Below are 19504 nucleotides of genomic sequence, written 5' to 3' on the forward strand. Positions count from 1 at the left end.
TGTGGCGTGCAAATCCTTACACGAATGTGAATTATATATATGAGAGTCTTGCTCTCTCTTTCATGCGCCGACCTTGGGAAGGGTGTCTCTTGGGAACCTCCGCACTCGAACAGGCGGAGAAAAGTTCGTTTTTTTCTCCTCTACCTCGTATTTTGTTACTCTAGGCATAAATGATCATTGTTGTTATTAATAACCCTAATAACATCACGTCTGGCCCCAAAACTGTTTCCAAACCCGAGTCTGTGTACGAACCTCTAGGAAATGAGTGCCACAGAAGAGATTTGGAATTCCCTGAGTTGCTTCAGGCGACTAGATGGGGAAAGGTTCAAGATCGGAGGCTGACTCCAGGTGCTGCCCACAGCCCAGGCTCCAACACCTGAGAGAGCTGGTGATAAAGCTGGAGCTCCCCGGAATGGTAGAGGCGAAAAGGCAATTGCATCGGAGGAGAGCAGAATTGTAGAGGTTCTTTAGCCCAATCTTTCCCTTTGCGAACCTGATGCTTAAAATTAATTTTCGTTGTTACGTAGTAATAAATGTCAGATTCCCCCTCCCCCAATTAATTAATTCAAACTAATACATGCATCGGAGACCAAAGAAACCGGACCATGTCTATATCCCAAACGTGGACTATCTTTGCAGCTACCCTTAAACTATCCTGAAGCGTCAGAAAGTTAGAGCCCGAATTAATATTGGCAATTACATTAGCTGCCCAGTTATCCCCTCGTCTTAGCTCCCCTTCCTTTTCCAATTTTCCGTGCCTAGGGAGTGGTTCTCCCCATCCCCTCTTTTCTATGGTTGATTTTTGAGTATCCTCGACAATACAGTTTGCTGGGTTCACCCCATCTCTCATTTTTCTCTAGGCTGCCTGACTTTGCCTATTTCTTAGTTTATAGGTTTCTTATCTTCTGTCTTATAGTTTCAAATGCCACTTCAAATACTTAAATAGCTGTGCCACCATGGCAAGTGTCTTAATCTCTCTGTAACTGTTTCCTCAAGTGTAAAATGAGGTGGTGGGACTTAATGGCTTATGAGGTCCCTTGCAGCTCTAAATCTCTGATTTCTACCCCTACCCAAGTTCTTGCTGTTCAGTAAGAGAGTATATTAGAAACTCAATTCATTTTGGTAAGCAAAATCACAGCGCGGGTAAAGAGTTTTCTTGGCTGAGGCCAGGATTTGTCTTTATCATATCTACATGCAGAGACAGCACAAATCAGTGGAGCTCTCCCAGGCAAGGTTTGATAATGGTGCAATTCCCCTCACCCCAACTTCTTTGTCACAGTGTAACCCATGCTTTCAACTTTCACTAAAACATACAGAACCTTGCTTATAGCAAAATATGGAAATTATGTACCAGGGAAGTGGCCTTAAAAATATGCCTCCATTCTTCAAAAACTTGAAGTGATTCTGGTATGGAGGGAAAATATTTGCATTTGTAAAAATATATAATTTTTCCCCATTTGCCTTCTCCCCCCTGCCAATGTTCTGTTTTAAGTATTGAGTATCCCCCTTGCCTTCCCAGCCATAGTACTCTCTCTACCAGTAAGATGGCAGAGCAAATATGAGCCCAGTAAACAATCTGAGAAAATGACAATCAATAAGAGATATATCAGTTCAACAGTGGAGGAGGGTTTGCAAACATGTGCATTCCAAGTCAGATAACCACAATTAGCTAAGTTGGTGCATAACATATCTTCCTTTATTCAAAAGAGAGGAGGTATGCTTTTGACTTGTGGGTCAGCTTGGCATTCTCCAGGTGTGGGAAGTCCCTCTTTCGATGCAGATCATAACTGTCTATGCCTTAGTGGCTTCCTTCAGATACTGAGAGGCTGGGTGATTCACCCTAACTCATATAGTGTTGAAGAATAATTTTAACCCAGGCTTTCCTCATTCCAGTGAAGTCCAGCTCTTTCTCCACTAACTGAGGATGCACCAAGAAATAAATGTTCGTTTAATGATTGAATGTTAGTAATTGGCCGGGTAAGAAAGGGGTAGTCGTATTACCAGTGACCATTCAAGAAATGAAAATCTTTTATAAGTGACCAAAAAAGGAGTTACTCTAGTCAGGCTGTTTTAAAGTCCTTTGAATAGCTCTCATCTCAGTGCTGCCAATTTCAGAATTATCCTCCACCTGAAAGAAATCAAGGCCAGAGCTCTTAAGAAATGTTTCTCAAACTCAGAGAAATTAAATGATAAAGTGAGAAGGCTTTCTCTGAAGAGAGCATTACCCAAAGTGAGAAAGGTTTAGCCAGCTCTATGATGGTGCAAGTGTGGGTTTGTGGTGAATGATTACATCTATGAGCTTTGCATGGGGTACAGAGTGCTTTCACTGGTGAAGGGGGAGAGGGAATTATCAATTCAAATCAATTAGACATTAACAACAAACCATTAAAATTCTTTAAATGGTGGACCTGTGTATTCAAGACAGAGATTTCATAGGCTTTCTCCCAACTCTGACTATACTCACTGCACCCCCCCCAGCAGAAAAATAATGAAGTTAGGGAGAACAGAAATAAGAATAGTTTGTAGAATGGAAAGGCTGCCCTACAGAATGTTTTAGTGGGAGAGGAAAAAATATCCTTAAAGAAATATCCTGCCTCCTACCAACTCCATATAGCAAAGTACTCTTCTACCCCCACCCTGATTTTGTCCTCTGTCCTTCTTCCTTTGATTTTCTGCTGGACCCCAAAGTTCTGCCAAGTACACCATCACCATCATGACATCTCTTACCCCCCATCTCCCCCTCACTCCCTCACAAAGAATTTTCTATTGAGGAAGCCAAAGTATTAACAGAACAACAACAAAAACCCGAACACCTCACTGGGTGTTTTAGGACATGACTTCCCACTCCTCCCTCACTTTTCATGGAAACTTGGTATTCCTTAAGATAGTCAATTTAGGGTTGCTTGGGGTCCTCTCAGGTCCCCTCTAAATACTTGATTATCAAATTTGAGCAGGCCTCTTAATGAGTTGTGGATTATGGTGAGGACAAGAAACTGGTGGGAGTGGGGGGTAGCTCAGTGGAATAGAGTGTCAGTGTGGGAGTTTTGGTTTGAAATCACCTGTTTTTCTCCCCTCCCCATTCCACCCTTCCACCTTCTTTCTCTACTGTGATATTCCAAGGAAATTATAAAAGCACAAGAGGATAAAACATTTATAGAAGATTTTTAGCCCTCCTCAAATTAATCAGCATGGTTGAGGCAACCTTCACATTCTTGTGAATGATGATAAGTATGATAATGTGTGGAATGCCTTTGTACAGAGCTCAAAGTACTACTAACCATTTAAGCCACCCTTGTCTAAATCATTCCTCTGCAGTATTTGTTAGATCTTTAAGGAGCAAGATCATCCTTTTGGGGTCATTAGGCGACCACCCTGACTGTCCATGGGAATGCACAGCTCTTCCATCACCACCTAGACCTGGAGTCCTAAGATGAGATTCAAAAGAGTGACCCACCAGGAAGTAAGGAAGGATAATATGGGAGAGACTGAAAGATTCACAAAAATCAGGGGAGAACTAGAGAACTTCTAGCCCAAGATGCCCCCATCCCCATTATAGAGACGAGGAAACTGAGAGAGAGCTGATTCTCTCTGAACTGTGCAAGGATACGCGTAGAGGTGTTATTCCTAATTTGTGTCAAATTAGCATCACTAAGAAGCCTTTAAATAAGGGAGCCTGGAATATTAGAAGAGTTGGCTTCAATGTAGTTCGAGGTAGAAGTAAGGTTAGAGAGACAGTGAGTCTGGTGACACAGAAAAGGCTTGAAGTCAGAAGACCTCGATTTGAATCCCAGCTCTGTCTTGGACTCTGTTACTTTAGGCATTTATTTTTCCTTCAGGATCATTTCCTCCCACCCTCCTCCACCCCCCAAGCTTTCAAAGATGTCTTTCAGTTCAGGTTAGGATCTCCCCTTCCCAAGATGTCTCAATCACACACTGTGCCCTCATTCATCCCTGATCATTGCCATGAACAACAGGAAAGGACAAGAAAAGATAGGTTGCAGATAGATGTGGGAGAGCAAAACTCAGAGAATCAGACACTAATGGACTGGCATTGGAGCTGACTCCAAGTATCTGGAGGAATGCTATTACTTTTGCTTTGTTTGACCCTTGTGAACTAGGAGAAATGGGCAAACATTTCAGAGTAGCCAACTGTGACTCAATCAATCAATATTTATTAAGTGCCTTCTATGTGCTAGGTACTATATAAAGTGCTGAGGATAAAAATAGAGAGGCTTACAATCTAATCAGGGAGAAAACAAGCAAACAAACATAAAAAACAAGCTATGTATAGGATAAATAGGATATAATTGACAGAGAAAAGACATTGGAATTAAGAGGGGTTGGGGAAGACTTTCTGTAGCAGGTGGGATTTTAGTAGGGACTTATAGGAAACCATGGAGGTCGGTAATCAGAGCAGAGGACTAAGAATATTCCAAGAATAAGGAGCAGCTAGGAAGAATTTCTGGAACCAAGAGGACTCAGATAAGGCAGACAACAATCTGAACTATTCCCAAGTGAAATGGTGTGCTTTGGGAGGTAATGAGTTCAACCTTAGTCAAGATCTCCAAGCAAGGTCTGAATGATCACTAAACAGAAGCGTGGTAGAGAGAATTCCTGTTTAAGCTTGGGTTAGATTAGAAGGTCTCTGAGCTATGAATGCCAACTCAACCACTTCCTGCCTTTGTGACTTTGAACAAGTCACTTCCAATATCTGGGCTTCAGTTTCCTCAGGTTGGTCTTGTTGATTTCTCATATCCCTAGCTCTAAAATCCTATGATGCTAAGATAAGGTTCCCCTACAGTAGCCATTACCCCTTACAAGGCTTGCTTCTTTTAACACCTCATACTGACCACAGTCCAGGTGCAGAGAGCACCTAGTTAGGAGGATGTTTTATTCTAAGTTTCCTGGGACAGTTCAGAAATAGTCTGGGAGAGTTAAGTGGTGTTTGGGGGCTTGCTCTCTGTTTAGGGATCTCCTTCTTTCCCTATCCAGGCTGGTATTGAGATACTCTTCTGAGCTGGCCCCAAAATGTGGGGCCTCTATGTTTATTGTGTGTATTTATCTTTAACATCTTGAGAGGGTTCAATGAGGATTCAACATCATGAAGGACTAGGAATGGATGTTGGGCAATATATTTTTCTTTTCACTCCACATCCCTTAGTATTAATAAACCTGCAGTAGAAGCTAATTCCAAACAATTGCTGCAAAGGAAGACTGTATTCCAGTCCATTCTGACCCTTTAATTTGACTTTACTTTAAGATGTTTGAAGGTAGTGAAAGGACTATGGGCTAACAAAGTTCCCAGAGAGGAAACAAATTCCCTAATTCAAAAATCAGAGCCTTTTTCAGAAGTTTACAGCTCTAGAGAGGGAGAGGAAGAGAGAACAAACCATGGACAATAGGAAAGGACAAGAAAAGACAGCATGAAGACAGGTGTGGGAGAGCAAAACTTATTGATGGAGAATCAGACCTTAAAGGACTGACACTGGGGTTGACTCCAAGTATCTGGAGGAATGCCATGTGGAAGAAAGATTGTATTTGCTTTGTTTGGCCCTAGTGAACTAGGAGAAATGAATGAACATTTCAGTAGCCAATTTTAACTCAACCAATCAATACTTATTAAGTATCTATTAAGTGATAGGCATTCTACTGGGGATAAAAACAGAGGCAAAAAACCAGCTTCTTCACTCAAGGAGCTTACAATATTATGGGGGAGAAAACAAGCAAATAAATATATTAAAAACAAGCTATGGATAGGATGAAAAGGAGATAATTAACAGAGGGAAGACATTTTAATTAAGAGGGGGAAGGGAGGGGAGGGGAGAGGAGAGGAGAGAAGAATATAGAAAAGAAATCATTGCATGAAGAAGAAAAAAAAATGGTTTAAATCCTTTAAAATCACAGAGGGGAAGCAGAGTGGGTAGGATAGAGTCTCTGGAGAGCAGGCATAGAGCATGGAAGTATTTAGCAGTACCATTACTGCCTAACACAGTGTGAAAAGTAATATGAATGTAAAATACTGTGGGAAAATGAAGTGTTTCCAGATCAGCAACAAGAGACCCCCATACTGCTCCAGGAAGGATTCAGGCACCTAGGGTACTGAGTTAGACCTGTTCCTGTGCAGCAATGTTGGGGCAGGGAGATGGCAGTGCAGAGTGGAAGGGGTACACATTATTTCAGATAGTGTGTGGGAGCCAGAGTAGAAGGAGGAGATGGATAAATAAAAACCTTTGGAGAGACTGTAGAGAAACTCTCCTGTGCCTTGATGAAAAGAACCATTGCCTTAAAGAAACTACAATCTAGGTGTTGTTGGGGATTGGGTCCTTTAAGTGGTATGCTTCAAAACTTTAGAAGAAAAATGCTGTCTTTTAAAAGAGACCGAGATTCAAAGAAGAGATACGATATAACATTCCTCCCTCACTCTTTTGTGGAGGTTTAGGGCTCCTGGACGTGGAAAATTGCATATAACATCAGGCTTTGTGACATATTGATTGCTTTTGATGGTTTTTTTTCTTGATCTTTAAAATTTTGTTTTAGAGGATGACTCCCTGGGAGGAAGAGGAGGGAAGAGAGAAGGGAAAATATATGTGAAGTAAAACATATCAGTAAAGATCTATCTTAAATTCTTTTGAAGAAATAAAGAGATTAAGTATAAGGTAGAGGGATGTTATGACATACCAAGGTTAAAAAATGAATTAGTAGGGGAGTTTGAAGTTCTTTGTTTTTGTTTTGTTTTTTTGGAGTTTGAAGAAGCCAAGTCTTCTCTCTGAGAGGGTTTGGAGATGAAATGATCAGATTTCTACCAAAGACTCCTTTTGTCTTATTTAATCCTAGTCTGTTATTTTCCTCAGATGTATCTGAGCATATACATGTATGAGTTTTTGTGTGCATATATGTTCGTATGTGTGTTTAAGACTGACCAATTTGGGAGGCAAGGCTAACTGCTTGGAAGGCCCTACTTTGCCCTCCAAGAAGGCCCTTTAATCAATCTGCTTTTAACACTTTCTGAATCCTCACTTTTAAGAAGTATCTCTTTGGACTGGAGAAATGTGAACCTTGAGTCACCGAGACAAGAGATGAAGGAAAAAAAGAAAGGTATTGATTGGTAGTACCGACAGCCAGGGGGAGCTAGAGGGAATTTGTTTGGATCCTTTCCCTAGCCACCTCCAGAGAAGGTACAAAGAAGGACCCTGGTCTGGAGGAAAAGACTATTTGGGTAGTTGGAGACTTTGAAGGGTTTCTCTAGTTAAAATGAGAATTCCTTTACAGTACCTGGTGCATAGCAAACTTATTGATTGACTGATTGATCCTTGGACAGGGTATGCAGACCTGTAACCATCAAAGACCAGGTTTCTTAACATTTTTGTGTGTTATGAACATTTTCAGAAGTCTGATGAAGCCTGTGAACTCTTCTCAGAATAATGCTTGTAAATGCATAAAATAAAATACACAAGATTACAAAGGAAATAAATTGTCTTCAAATATAACTATATACACATTCATACATGCAAGTTCAAGGTGAATAACCCCTAAACAAGACCACTTCTCAGTCATATTGACCAACACCTTTATCTAAAGGTTTCCCTACAGAAGCTTGGCTGGAGGATTGTAGGAGACTGCTGTTAACACTGGTTCCACTATTGCCACTATTCTTGAACAGTTGTTTAATTGAGCTTCAGAGGTATGCTCTTGGGTCCTGAGAGGCTGAAGGAGGATGACTTATCAGTGGACAGAGTCAAAGTGAAAAAGCCCCTTAGAGTAACAATCCCTGATATCCTGACTGGAGTTTTCAGAAAAGGTTTATCATTTAATACTTGAAACAATTAGATGAGGAAGGCAGGGTAAGGCATTGTTTTTTAACCCATTTTACAGACAAGGATATGGAGGTTCAGAAAAACTCAGCAGTATCAGTAGAGTGACCAACCATAACTTCAAAGGCTGAAGATTAGGCTTGCTACCCTCTTCTTGGTGGTGATTGTCTTAAGATGCAGAATGAGAAATTCATTTTTAGACACAGCCATTGTGGAATTTTATTCTGTTTGTATATTTTCCTTTCCTTTCCCCTTCCTTTCCCCTTCCCTTCCTTTCTCTTCCTTTCCCTTCCCTTTCCTTTTCATGATAGTATAACATAAAGGAAAGAAAAGAAGGACAAGAGGGTCATTGAGACATCTCCATAGAACAGAACAAAGGCCTGCTAAGTAGACCAGCTAAGTAACAGAGCTTTGAAAATGACAAGCAAATCTTTTTGTATACCTAAAAAGAAGAAACTGTACATAATAGAGATCTGCAATTTCATGTACCATCCTCTTTTTTCTGTTCTGTGTATATGAAAGTGCCTAGTCTATTTGGTGCTTGCTAATTTTGGAATTTTTTTGAAAACTGATTAAAAAAAACCTCAGAGACTTGTCTAGAGTCAAAGGACTTAATAAGTGCCAGAGACTGAACTAGAATTCATTTCTTTTGACTCCCAGTTGAGGGAGATTTTTCACTACCCCATGTTGCCTGTTTGCCAATAAATTCCTAGTTAGGCCCTTAGAGGATCTGGAAATTTGATATACCAGCCCTGTAGTTTTGGGATTGTTTCAACCACATGATCTTTCTAAGCAAACTCAAACTATCCTGGGATTGATGTGTTACTGTAGATGGGGGAGGGGGTGTCATCACTTTTGGGAAACAGACTGCTCTACATATTAATATTCTTTAGAAGTATAGGGAAGTATCCAAGAATTGGTGGCAGGGGGTGGCAGGCATGTTCTCTTTAAGAATTTTATGTTCTGACCATAAATTCAGACTTTGTAAACTGCTTTGCAAGATGTCCTGAATTCCATGGGACAGGAGTGTGCACCTGTCTATTCTAGAGTGGAAGGGTGATGGATGGCATTAATCAGTTTCATTCATCCCCATAACTAGAACCACAGCTTTCCGGCTCTATATTTCCATAGCTTAAGCTTCCTCATACCTACCCTAAGATGTAGCAAAGAACTTGAGACCTAAAACTTTCAAGATTTGAACTCCAAGACTGCATATCCGCACAAGCCTGGACTAAAGAATCAGAACTTCAAAAAAGCCCTTGAATCCAGTTGAGGGGAGGTTGCTCAGGATCCTTTCTGGGGATGATCTCTTGGGGTCTCTGTGCCTAGTTCTACAGTCTCTAGATGGGGGCACCTTCCTTGAACTCTAATATGAATCTCCTTTCTTTTCTTCAAAGCAGTCCCTTGAGTGAGATCACTTCCTCTTTTCCAATCCTTTCTTTTCCTGCAGCTGAATATCAACTCCCTCTAGCTGTGATGCCCAAGGGAAAAGGAAAGAAACCACTTTTGAGACTTTCTGTTGTCCTTTTCCCCCAGCTCCCCTGTCTATTGAGGTGACATCTCTTCTAACGGAGGGTCAGAGGTGAAAAAGACAAAGGAGTAGTTCTCTAAATCCAGCCCATACAGAAGACTTAAAAGAGCCAGGCATTTTCCCTTTTCAGGACACAGGAACAAGAGGAAAGGCTGAATGTGGAGAGCACAGTTCTTTCAATGTTTGAAGAAACCAGCTTCCTTCGCTTCTGTCCCCTCCTCTCCTCTCTTCTCCTCTCCTCTCCTCTCCTCTCCTCTCCTCTCCTCCTCCTCCTCTCTCTCTCTCTCTCATCTCCTTCTCTCCCCTCATCCTTTCTTTTTGTTTCTTGTCATTTTGCTTTCTCACTTTAAAACATACATACTCACTGGAATCTGGCACACCAAAAACAATCTCAAATTTTTACAGTCAATAGTAGTAGAAATATTCAAAATATGATCTGATTTAATTAGCCATTAACATGTTCTTACATTCTGATCTAATTAAGCAAAAATTCATGCCTTGACAAGAATCAATTAAAATGATTATTAGAGTCATAGCTTGTATTTGCATTAAAATTCATTTCCAGAGGATTCATTCAAAATTTTGCCACATTTATCCATTTTTTAGAACCTAAACCAGAGTGCCATGAAGGTCTTTTCCAGTTAGTCAGGGTGTCATTGTCATATATTTCCTTCCTTCTTACCTTCCTTCCTTCCTTCCTTCCTTCCTTCCTTCCTTCCTTCCCGAGGGAGAAATGACAGAATAGTTTTCAAAGTCACTGCTTTTGACTAACATAGTGCCCAAAGAAGCATTGCAGAAACTCACTTATATGGGTAAGGTTGATGCAAAGTCAAATGGAAATGCAGACAATTATTTGATGCAATGTAAACAGGCAGTCTAATATTTTGGGTCTTTCCCTCCTCATACTTTCCCTTCCCCCATTATGTGAGTAATTTGTAAGCTGTAAGCTGGCAGCAAATGTATATACACACTAAGTCTACCTCGAAACTTAGCCCATGCTTAGGAAAGATTTACTAAGTAGGAAATAAATGTTCCATATTTCATTTTTTGTCTCTGTCTTTCTATCTCTCTTTCTCTGTCTGTCTCTCTGTTTGTCACTCTGTTTCTGTCTCTTTTTTTTTATCTAACTTTACCTTTAAAGATTTCTGTAAAACTCTGAAACTACTATTATCAGAGAGGCAGAGAAATATGTATTGGTAGGTCCCAGCTTTTCTTGACCCTCTCTTTGATCTGGTTGCATTATAATAACAGGCGATTTGCGATTAACCGCTGGAGTTCCCTTGCATTTGATCAACTCCAGAGGTCTGTCTATATGTCTGCTCAGCATCCTCATCTCGAGACATTCAACTAGTCTCAAAATAAAATGCATGATACCATGTCAATAGATCCACCAGTGCTTATGATGGGAACAAATACGCAGCTTCCCTTTCTGAAATCTTTAACCCTTTTTCCCCTTGGAAAGACAAATCTACTTTCTCTTACACGTTTAAAAAATAAAGATTAAGTATTTGTAGCATGAATAGTTTGGCCTTTTTTTAAGGCTAAATTGAGCCATTGAGGAAACAGCTTAGATCTACCTGTTGTGTTAAATAAATTATCCTCAAGCTGTAATTTGACTGGTGGGTATTTTTCTCCTTCTACACCACATTTTTGTTCAAAACTGTTTCTAAGTGAAAAGTTTCTGTATTCCTATCTACTTTTTAAGTATGACTCTGTTGCAAAGGCATCCAACTGACTATGGGAGTTGCTGAGATAACTTTACCTAAAAATGGCAACCTTCCATTGGAGAGAGAACAGGCTGATGGAGTGGAGCACACATTGTACTGGGGATCAGTAGATCTCAGTTTTAGTCCTAACACTAGCTGGGTGACCTTGGGCAAATCACTTCAATGGAGAGTCTTAGTTTCCTGATTTGTAAAATGGAGGGGTTATACTGGATTGTTTTTAAAGTCTCTTGTAGCTGAAAAAAGGAATGATAATTTCTTATGGTAAAGAAGGGAAGGGGAGGAGGAAAAGATTTTAGAAATCCTAGAAATGAAGAGAAGTATATTTTCAGTTATTTTTTATGGTTGCAAAAATGAAGTTTTTTTCTCTTTTTGTAAACAACATTTTTACTTCCTCCTTCCACGCCCTTCTTTCTGTAAAGTAAAAATAATATTCAAGTTTGAAAGCTTCAGGGCTTGCTATCTTGGACGTAATTAATTTCAAAGTTCACTAATGGGCCCACAATTCATTAGGTCTCTTACTCCTGATCACTTAGGCTTCATCCATTAATACAGCACCAGCCAAGGCGAGGGTTCAGCATACACATTTATTAAAATTATGTTACTTGGGCTGGTCATCTGAGGAAATGTCCACATAGTGCTGCAGGAGGGAGAAAAGGTATTTTCCATCTCGTTGGATTTGGGAAGGCAGAGTTGATGACCATAAACAGCCAAAGGATTCAGGAGAAAAGAGGAATGAGGTTCAGCTGTCACTTTTTAAAGATAGATTAATGAACGAAGCAAGTCCCTAGACTTTGGCTAAAATTGCCACTCATTGTCTCTTAAGGAAGGTGGAAGGCAAACTAGTCAGTAGTTCGAGGAGGTTGCAGGTGAGGGGACCAGGTGGAGACTGATACAGAGACAGAGGGACACAGAGAGAGAGATTATGGAGCCATAGACATTTAGCTCTGTGAGTGCAGGGACCGTGCTTTTTTGCCTTTTTATCCCTCAGCTCTTAGCGTAGTGCCTGGCAAGTAGGTAGCAGACCTAGAAGGGAGAAGAGATAGAGAGCATAGTTTGCACTTGCAACCTTTCCTGTAAAGGCATTGCCTGGCATTCCTGGAGCTCCTGACTGGAGGCAGTTTCTCAGTTTCTGACCTAAAAGAAACATTGTGTTTTTGTGTGTGTCATCTTCCAGGACGAAGAGTCCTTTCCTCAAAATCCTCTTTATCACTTCCTTAGTCACCCATCTCTATTGCTTGGTACCTACGGCCCAATCTTCCAGTGACTTAGATAAAATCGTTGCTTTTTAATAGGATTTGTTTTCATTAGATTTAGCACCAATAGGGTTATTGATGGAGATTGGGTGGGGGTGGGGTGTTGCTATTGAGAAAGTTCATTGTCCATCCACCTCAGAGTGCCTTCCCCTCCTCACCACCGTACGGGGATAACTAAGGCAAAGCTACTGCTTTGCCAACATGATATAGGAGGGATTCAGAGATTCTTTCTTTCCTCTAAGTCAACTTTGCTCTGAGGAGTTTACTTGTCAAAGAGGTTTTGAGAATCAAAACATGGATAACTAAATGACAGCCACCAGAAGAACTCTCAGTAAGCCTCATCTAAGAGTATTATTGTTAGATATTGCCTTCTTATCCACACAGGAATTCTCAAGGCCTAGGCTGAGAAGCCTTAAGCCCCAAAATTGTCACCCATGGTCAGTAAATCATCTAAATGAGCAGATTAGAAAGACTGGAGATCAGTGCAATGCAGGTAGAATGTACTTTGTCTATACTAGTATCCGTAAACTTATTTAAACATGATAGAATTTATTTCAATCATTTGATTATAAACTTCTTTCCCCCCCAAAGTTTATAACTCATAAAAAGCAATTCCAGGTGGGAACTTGGCAAACCGTGCCTTACAGCAGGAGCAAAATGTATTTATTAGTTTATTTATTTTGAACATTAAAAATTCACTTACTGCTTTGTGAGTTGACTTCCAAAAGGATGAAGAAAAAAAACACCAAGTATAAGAAAGCTACTCTCGTGACTCAAGAATCTTTCTTCCCCCTTGGTCCTTCATTATTTGTTCTAGTCTTTATTGCTTCTTTTCCACAGGGACATAAGATATAGGAGTGAAAGGGATCTCAGTGATTTTTCTTGTATTTTAGTCATTTCAGTCATGTCTGATTTCTCATGATCTAAGTGACAATCTAATATAATCTCATCATTTTATAATATAAAGAAATTGAGGTTCAGAGATTAAGTAGCTTTCTCAAGGTCAAAAGAATTAATAAAGAGAGTCAGAATTCAAACCCATGCCATCTCACTACGCCCTTCCTTCCTTCTTTCCCTGTCTCCTTCCTCCCTCCCTCCCTCCCTTCCTTCCCTCCCTCCTTCTCTTCCTTCCTTCCCTCTTTTCTTTCCTTTTCCCATATTTCTCTCTCCCTACCAACCTTTCTTCTTTCTTTCTTGGATCGAGCCCTGATGAATTAAAAAAAAAAAAGTCAAGCCATCTGCTCTTTGGAGCCAGAAAAATCATTTGTTTTGCATGTGCCTCATCTCTTCTCCATATATTTTTAATTATGCTTAGGAACAGTCTCATACCCTGGTCACATTGTGTATCGGTGTGAGTTTTTTGAGTTCCTTCAAAGCTTCTAGCAACCCCTCCCCAACCCAGCAGACCAGATATAATTGGTTTGGAGCAAAATGTTATCTTTCTAAAAATATACTATATACAGGCACAAGATTATAAGGAGGGGAGGAGAAGGTGGAAGATCTAGAAAGTCATCCAACAAACACTAATGGATTATCAAATATGTAATGAATCTTTAATCACTAGGCTGTAGTCACTTGGAAATAACCCGTTTGTCTTAACTGGGCATTTATTTCTATGCACATGGCTGAAAAGGGAGGGAGGCTACTTAATGGGACAGATTTTTTAAAAGCAGAATGAGAATGCACATTTTTGTGGGTTCCTCACACTGTGAAAATTGCATATAAAAAACTACAGCTGGTAGGGTTGATGGGAATAAAGACTTAAAAGATGGATTTGGTCCCCAGCAGTGAAAAGAAGAAGTCGGGTGTGGGACTCAATAGCTGGACTCCCATTTTCTCTTGCATAGAAAGATGAGATTTTTTTTTCTATCAATTACAGTCAGTTTAGGCTAACATTGAAAATAGTGGAGAGAAGATAGTTCACTAGAATTCAGCGATTTAAAGCATGTGCAAAATGTTCCGTTAGCCAAACTCTTCCCTTGAAACTTCGTGTTTTAAAGCTATCTGTATAACGAAAAGATGATTTAAACTAAGGAGTAAAAATTATCAGAAAAAAAGTGAATTAAACATCTACTCCCTCTGCATCGTCCATGTCATTACATGATAGCCTCGAGTCTTATATACTGGAAAATTTTTACAGATTTCAAGATGGGAGCTTACTAAGTCTCAATAAGCATTCGGACAAACAAATAATTGTTAGCCCTATTGAGACAGGCAAGATATTATCACATACCCATTCTGCTTCCTTTTTTGTTTCCTGGGTCAAACTTTGCATGTATCCCAGTAGCCGACTAAACTTGCCTTTATTTCGGAGGCGAAATTTCAGGAGAGAATCACAACCTACCATCGACATTGTCTAGGTTTAAAACCCTGTCGGAAGGACAGGGATGGAAAGAACAGAAACTTTACTTGCCCTGTTCACCTGTTTTACTAAGTCCTCAAGCAAAGAAAATGCTCACAGACTCGTAACCGTAACGCCTCTTCCAATTCTAACGTGCTATGATTTTAGAGATCATCTTTCCCAACTAAACAACAACAGGTGGTGACCATTTTTTGGTAGTAGTTTTTATCAAGGGGAACGGGATTCGGTGGAGGATCCGTAGCCTTTTCAGCAAAATAAGCCACTGAAAAATAATGTGTTTGGGGGGAAAAAAAAGGCGACGGTGAAGGGATCAGTGGGAGGTTGGTAGATTATCAAGGGTTTGATGAATTCCTCCAGCTGTCCAGACCAGATGAAGTCTATGCTTGGAGGGAACTAATTATAGAAAGGAGAGAAAAAGCAAGATGATATTTCCAACACAACCTCCCCGCCCCCGCCTCCCACCACTCATGCCCCATAAAGATAAAATGGGCAATAGATTGCGCAATTCGCAGTAGTCCTAATGCTCTGCTATTGGGGTGGGGGGGGGCGGTCCTCATTCAAAATGATAGAAAATGGTTTTCCTTGAGCAGAGGTCACTTGGAACCAATCCTCAGCATTTAGCAAAAATAACAGGGCAATTACAGAGGCAACCGAAGGAGCCAAGGTGTCCGGCTGAAATGGTTCAAGATCAACTTTTTAAAAAAGGAAAAGAAAAGAAAGAAAAAAAAGCTATGCGAGCTCTTCATATTTCACTTTTTATAGGCAGTATTTTCCCCAAAGGATACATTTTCATTAGGTCATAAATGCACCAACAGATGAGTGTATGTGTGTGTGCTCTATGTGTCTGTAGGGGTCTGTCGGTCTGTCTGTGGGTATGTGGGAGGTCTGTGTGTCTATGACTGTGAACACCCCATGGACAGAAAACACTCGTAGGCATATATAGCTAGTTTAAGGGAGTGATCAGTAAAATGGTTTAGCTTCTCAAGTGGCGGCTGGGCTTGGATCTCAAAAGCCTTCGACTAGTTTTGTTACTTTTTCAAGTGTCTTCCAAGTGGCAACTCTAAGCCTCTAAGCCTTCCGTATTTACCTGCTTAGAGGAAAATGAGAGGACTAAAGAACTGCTTTAGGGTTAATTCACTGCTTACTGAGGATTTCGCCTGAGCTCATTTCTAGAAGTTAAATAACTATCAGATTCATTCCTGATCTTCCGGGTGATTTAGGGAAGCCTAAGGTTGATGTACATCTTTTCACTTGAGTCTAGCGCAAGGGAGTTCGTGATTTTGCAGAGTTTTTGGTTCACTCCACCCGGAAGAGCCCAGATTTGGTGCAGTGGCTTCAGAAATACGGATTCAGTGAAGGGAAGACTCAACAGAAAGGGAAGGGAACTTTCCTTAGATGTTTCTCCTGTGTTCTCTCCGAGTGCTCCTTTCTAGGCTTTGCTTAAGGCGAGCAAAGCCTAGGTTTTGTAGGCACACGGCATAAACCACTCGCTCACTGCCTCCAAGAACGAGGAGAATGCTTTATGAACTAAATTGCCATATAGTTAAATGTCCTTGATCGTTAGAGAATTATTGTATAACTCTAATCGATTATCCCCTTCCCTGTTCCAGCAGAGCATATGTAATTGTTTCGCAGCAAAGTATATTTTCTAAATACATAAGAAAAATATATACAGGCACAAGATCTGAGATAATGGTGGTGGTGGTGGTGATGATGAGGGAAGGGGAGACGATCTAGAAAGTCACCCAGCAAAGACCATTGGATTGTTAGAGGTGTGATGAACCAGACCTTAGTCACTTGAAAATAGCTAGTCTGCAGTTACTCTACATTATATTTGTACAATAGGAATCTGGTGCCTATATTTTGAATGTGACCTAAAGTAGAGAAAGAAGGGTAAGTATAACCCAGCCTCTGCCCCTCAACACTCATAGCCCTTTCTTCAGGATTCCTTCCCTCTAAATCAGGCGGTGATAATTGGGAAAAGGTAGGTAGCTAAAAGTCTACTAACATGAAAACAGGTAGCTGCAGTTTGATAGGAAGTCCTAAAATCCTGCTTTCTACTAATTCTTTTAACTGAAGTTTTGTGCATGTTTCTATTTTCATTTAGGTTCACCTTTCAAGGGCTCTCTGGAAATATTTATTTGTAAGAATACAAACAAAACAAAACAATCCCTCCATTCCCCCCCCTCCATGCCCCCCCCCCCCCCCAGTTCATTAAGATGGTTCTTTGAGATCAAGTGCTGCAAAGGGACTTGTTCATCTCATTGTAAATTGTCACGTTGACAAATCTCCAGGAAAGCTCACAATTTGTGGTTCTAACTTTATGGGGGAAAAAGTGCTTTATGGTTCTGAATCTTGGAAGTGGAAGTGGGGAAGAGGGACTGGAAGGAAGAGTGTGTAGCAACTGTTAAATAATTTCTTCAAGATGCCAGAAAAAGTGGTCAATTGTCTTTGGACTTAAATGTACTGGAGAAATAGAGGAGTGAAAAAAGCAGGAATAAAAAAGAGAGAGAAAAAGTAGACGAAGAGAAAGTATTAGAAAGAAAAGGCAATCAAGGAGGGGAAGAATGGGAGAGCAGGATAGTGAAAATGGGAAGGGGAACAGAGAGGGGAAGAGTGGACAATATGCAGAGTCCCAGTCTGTGACACCAGGCCACCACCACTTGGGAGGTCCTCAGCCCTAATGTAACCCCAGCTAACAGTTCCCAACAGGAGGCTCTGTGGACCGGGAGCGGTCACAATTACACCTCTGCTACAGGCAAGAACTTAAAACACAAGGGGGGTGGAGGCTTGAAGTCTGCAAGAAAGCCCCTTCATTCATCAGAGAAAAGACTGGGGCTGCCTTCAGTGGGAGCCTTTTACAAGACATGTGGGTATGAGAAAAAAAATCAAAATAAACCACTTTCATCCAGCGTGTGCAATGAAAAATCTCTCTTCCCTCTGCTTCCCACTCCTTTATGGAGAGCAAGCGGGAGTTTTGAAATTCAGTTTGTGGTGTTTTTACATATATATGTACATATATATACATACATATATATGAATATATATAATGAGCTCAGGATTTTAACTGATTAAGAAGGGCAGTCTGGAGGAAGGAGGATAATGTTAGGGACTGTAGAATGAGAGATTTGGGAAGCGGTGGTTAGAAGGCATTTAAAGACATTTTATCATACGTCTGTTCATAAATGAATATCGACATATATTTAATACAATTAATTCTACCAGTGTAATGAAATTTCTCTGGAAGACATGAAGGCGTTAAATGGAGCAGATTAAATATATATATATATATATGTAGTAAGGTTTATTTTTCCCTCCCCGCTTTTTCTTTTAAAATATATGTATTGAAGGGAAGAGGGATGGACATAAAAGATTGAAAAACTTTAAAAGTTTGGCATCCGGTTTTACTAGGAAGCCGGGTTTCAGGGTGCGGGAAGGTTTGGATTCTTTGAAATAAATAATCTTCATAAAATGCCGGGGTAAGAGGTAGGGTGATGGATGTGCTGCCTGCTGCCCGATGGGGTGTGTTTTCTCAGTCGGCAGCACTGAACCCTAGGACGTGTCCCCTAGCAGTTGCCGGCTTAGAAAGGAGAAATTCCCCAAAGGGTCTCTAGGGTTCTAGAGGAGTTCTATACAAATCCCAGGGTTCCTAGTGGACTCCCGAAAGGAAGACTCTGCAGATCCGGAACCGCTGACTAAGTGACAGAAAGCTTCAACCCGGTTATTTCTGAGTCCTTGGGGGTGGGAGGTGTGTGTGTGTGTGTGTGTGTGTGTGTGTGTGTGTGTGTGTGTGTGTGTGTGTGTGTGTGTGTGTGTGTGTCTTTGTTCTCGAACTTGGCTCCATTTTCAACTCCAGTGGAACTAACCCCCTACACTATCGGTAAAGCTCGGTGTCCAAAATAAAATAGAAAGAAAAGTGTGATGAGAGCCCTGGAGCTGAAAGTTAGCCCTTACGGGATAAAGCTCAGTTCTTGTATCTCTCTTTTTCTCTGTGCCCGAGGCTCTAAATAAGAGTCAGAATGTTAAGAGGAGGGTAGTGTGATCACCCCCAGTCAGATAGCATCCTGGGGGAGTAAGAATGCGTGTGTGAGCGGAGATTGGTAAAATGAAGGAAAGGAAGTATGTCGGTGATGTTTTTCCTCCCTTTCTAGACCACTCCTGGGATCCCTTTTATCCTCCCTTCATCTTCTCCCTCTAGCTTCATGGCCACCCGTTTAATCTGAGCTCTCGGTTTAATCTATATTTATATAGAGAAACACATATGCTACATCTATCTCTGTCTCCTTCTCTAGTATCTCTAACCACAACTGAATTTCAAAGCTCGAGGGTCCTTTCTGGAGGCAAGAGGGGACCTCTCTAGTGGGGTGGAGGGTCCAGGGACGCAGACAAGCATGCAGATTTCTCCTGTGGAAAGAGGGAGTCTCCAAGCCTTCCTGATCTTGGCTCCTACCCTCTCTTTCCCACCCAGGAGAGGCCCTACGTCCAGTCTTCCCGCTTCTGCCCCAGACATTCTCTCAGAGCTCACCTTCCTATCCCCTCCCTACCTTCCATCCTCCTCCCCTCTCAACAGCTCCGCCCCGATAAGACTCCTTTACCCCGAGCTTGTCTTCAGTTCTCATGGGGCACCTTGGATCTCCTCTCCCCTGCCTCGGCTTCCCCCGATTCCAGGCTTCTGGAGATCTGGAGTCTTTGCCTTACTCTAACCGCACCCCACCCCCAACTCTGTATTCTACGTTCTCCGGTTTTCGGAGTACTTTAGTCGCCTCTGGACGCCCGAGGGGCACCCGGCAGCAGTCTCCTTGGGCAGCTGGCAGAGAATC

General features: G+C 41.2%; 1 protein-coding gene across 1 annotated transcript in view; it reads right to left on the bottom strand.

Moving 5' to 3' along the window:
• The window catches only part of SCRG1 (stimulator of chondrogenesis 1), a 203777-nt gene that overhangs the window by 182194 nt on the left and 2079 nt on the right, over positions 1-19504 (bottom strand). The window lies entirely within an intron of this gene.

The sequence above is a fragment of the Notamacropus eugenii genome, chromosome 7 (assembly GCF_028372415.1).
Source record: "Notamacropus eugenii isolate mMacEug1 chromosome 7, mMacEug1.pri_v2, whole genome shotgun sequence".
NCBI lineage: Eukaryota > Metazoa > Chordata > Mammalia > Diprotodontia > Macropodidae > Notamacropus > Notamacropus eugenii.